The sequence below is a fragment of the Halyomorpha halys genome, unplaced genomic scaffold (assembly GCF_000696795.3).
Source record: "Halyomorpha halys isolate HHAL.00 unplaced genomic scaffold, Hhal_1.1 Scaffold58.1, whole genome shotgun sequence".
NCBI classification, from domain to species: Eukaryota; Metazoa; Arthropoda; class Insecta; order Hemiptera; family Pentatomidae; genus Halyomorpha; species Halyomorpha halys.
The window spans coordinates 2,682,983-2,686,742 of record NW_027110919.1 but is presented as its reverse complement, the minus strand read 5'-3'; positions in this window follow the sequence as shown (position 1 = coordinate 2,686,742).

Genomic DNA, 3,760 nt, shown 5'->3' with positions numbered 1-3,760 from the left:
TTTTTTATTGGTTTGGCTATAGCAAAATTTTGTTTAATGAGTTTAAAGTTATGAAATTAATAAGTTCTTATGCAAGGAAATTTACTGAAAAATCAGATGATTAAAAATAGATGTGTGTGATCTTAAGAGCCACAACTACCCAGCTCAAACTACTAATGTTACATTGAAAATTAAAATATAAATATTTACAAAGATGCTAAAGGAAAAATTACATGATTTATGAATAAACAAATTGTTTGAATTAGGGTGTGTCCTGTTTAACTTTATATCCTGATTACTGGATCTTGAAAAAAAAGATAATTCATCGAACTCATACTCTAAAAACAATTTGATTTGTTGAAGTAATAGTCCTAAAGTGCAGAAAAAAGAAACTATTTTTTTTAAAAATTAATTTAGGATTAACTAGTGATTAAATGTTTAAATTTAGACTGAAGTAAGTGTTGCTGTATAAATCTTCAGGTATTGTCTGCTCAAGATAAATGAGATTCTATCTCAATGAACATGAACTTATACAGGAACATTTTCAATATTAAATAAAAAATTATATTTCAATGTATTATTATTTTGCAACTAGAAATGTTTGAATTTAATCAACCAGATATAGGCTGAAAATGGTTAGGGTTCGGTATACAGAAATAATAGTAATCTGGATTATCTCTCTAGGAAGTCTGGTGAGTCAATTTTTTATAATTTATTGAAAATGATGGAAGTAATAAACCTCAAAAAATTATAAAAAAAAAGAAATAATAGTATATATAATATAATAGAAAAAGTAGTGCTTAGTCCTTTAATATAAATAGAATTGGTATATAGAAATGAGATTTTGCTGTTCTTTTGGTAGACAAACAATTTGAATTGTAGGTAGTTTTGCAAAGGACTCCTCCAGTTTCCTCTCTTGATTATTTATGGAATAAAGTTCTAGTATTGCTTTCAATTAATAGATTGAAACTTAATGATAATATCTGGATTTGAAGATTCAATTCCACTGTGATTTTAATTTTAGTAAAAATAAATGGTTTTGTAGTTCATATGTACAGATCCAACCGATGATTTCATCTTCTGAGACTTTACTAAGTTTACTTTGAGGGACGATTTATTTCCCTACAACCAATTACACATCATGTAAAGTTTGAAATTCAATTTATTTTTCACTCAAAACAAAAACTTATTGTTAAAAAACTACTCATCAATTATGATTTTACCCTACCTTCATCTTTAAAGATAATTAGGAAAAGTATTATTTTCTCCTTGGAAGATTTTCTTAGATATTTTTTAATAATGGAAGATTAATAGTTGATGTATGTAATAAATTGTTAGAAGATATTCAGTATGACTCTCAATAAAGATACAAAGTCATTAATCTTCATTGACTGCCAGCCAGGCTATCTTCATACAATCTATTTTTCAATAAATGTAATATTTTATTTTGGTTACAGATTTCACAATATTTTTCAATGTATCACTAAATTTTTTTAAAACACCATAATTAAAAAATTACTTAAATAGACCTGAACAAAATCTTTAAATTTTAACACAATTTATTTTATTCAAAAAGATAGTTTTATTTTTCCATCTAAAGCCAATTTGTTCCACAATATACCCAGTACTATTTTACCTAATTTGATTGTGGTTTGATGGGTTATAATATTAGGGTCAATATTAACAAACAATTGTATGGGTTATAATACTAAGATCTATATTAACAAACATCTATATGGGTATCTATATTTTCTATCTATATATGTGGAAACAAGTAGATAAATAATTAGCCAATTACAATATGAGAAAATACCAATGGATTTATTTTATTAATAATTCATCATTTGGAAAATAATTCCTTGGACCTAAGTCACTAACGACAAAATCTGGGTTAACAGTTTTGATAAACTACGTATAAAAAAAAGGAAAGAAATATCCCCAGAGGTCAGCACTATCCACGTTCACAAAAGGTTCAGTCGTAATAGTTCAATTAGTAGCCAAAAGAAAGCAGCACTTCCCGGCTTAGGCAGGTTTGGAAACAAAGGAGTTTGAAATCTTTATTCAGTAACAGGAGGATAGAAACTTACAGGAGTTCGAACACTAGGTATAGAATCCTAAGGTGGTGGTTCTAATAACTGCCGCTAGTTGGCGGTAACATCGATCTCACTGCAGGCCCGAAAGTTGAATTCCTATAGATTCCTAATCTCCTATTACTAAAGAAAATTTTGAGCTCAGTTTCCAGATGTGCTTGAGCTGGGAAGTGCTGCTCTCTTTTGGCTACTAATTGAACTACTACGACAACTAATTTTGCATGATTGTGCACTACTTACGATATTTATTAAAACTATTGACTTAACTCTGACTACCACTGTATTTTTCAGTGGCTTTGATATTGGTTTGGATGAATTCATTTAACTATAAATTATCAATTTAGGAGTATTTTACTTATTACTTAGTATTTTTACTTGTAATATATGCATTTATGTTATATATAATTATTGAAGCTACCAATACACACAATATCTTATGGAAACTATTTCTTGTTTTCTGATGGAAAAATAAAGTGTTTTTAGAGAAAATGATTGCACAAAAGTTTTTAGCATTTTACATTAGACTCCTATAGTAATTTATTCTAAAATTATGTTTTTTGTACCAGATTTTTTCTAATATAAACTAATACAGTAATATTGTGAAATTTGTTACTAACAGAAAAAATTTTTAAGAACAAAATTAGGGATATAAGCTTCTGCCAGCTAGTAGTATCATGTATTTAAAAAACATTTCAGAATGAGAGTAGGTATCTTGTAGAGCTCACTAAAATTATTAAGTACTACAGTATTCATATATGGTTTTCATATTATAGTTAAGTTTTTTTATTACAGTTTTCTTTAACCAAATGAAATAATATAAATGTGAAATTGAGGGATAATCTAATAAAACATAATGTTTCTACTTCTCATATATAGAAGTTTTTTAACAAATTAAAATTCTACATCTAAAAATAATTAATTCCATATTTTCAAAACTAACATTTTCCCCAGTCAAATGAATATCACAAATCAACATTTAAAAAAAAATTGCCATGTTTACTTTAGATATTCTTCAAAAGTTGAGCAAAAAATAAATAGAAGTTTTAGAGTAAAATAATTTAAGTTCTATTTATTCATTATTTTCATATTTGTTGTTTAGCTAAAAATATAGAGTTAACTTAGTAAATTTGACTTTGGGTCATTTTAGATGAGTCACTTTGAACATAACTTATGTAATAAATGTATCAAGTTGATTAATAAAATCTTATGTTTAAGGAATATCTAGTTGAGTTGAATGAAGAAAAAATTATACAGATTACAAAAATTGAAGTATTTTAATATTTGGTGTAACAAAGAGAAATCTATTTAATACATACAAAATCTAAGTATCACCTATATAAATTTATTGACATGGATTTCATAATATATTGTCCTAGAACATATGAATATCCTGGTTTACATATTAATATTTTATTAAATTATACAACTAAATTAAAGCTAGCAAATAAAAAAGAACTCATTAAATCCAGAAAACTAAATTTGAGGAAATTGACTATACACTTAAAACTAAATTAAATACAGGAACAAGAAAAAACTTTTTTGTCAAGTTCATCTTTAATATAGCATTTGATTACTTTTTAAAGTTAACAAAAGCTATATTATACATAAATAAAGACCATCAATATTTTTGAAAATAAATTGGATTAAACTTCAAAGGACTTTGTCGTTTTTTGATTTAGAAGTTTACACTA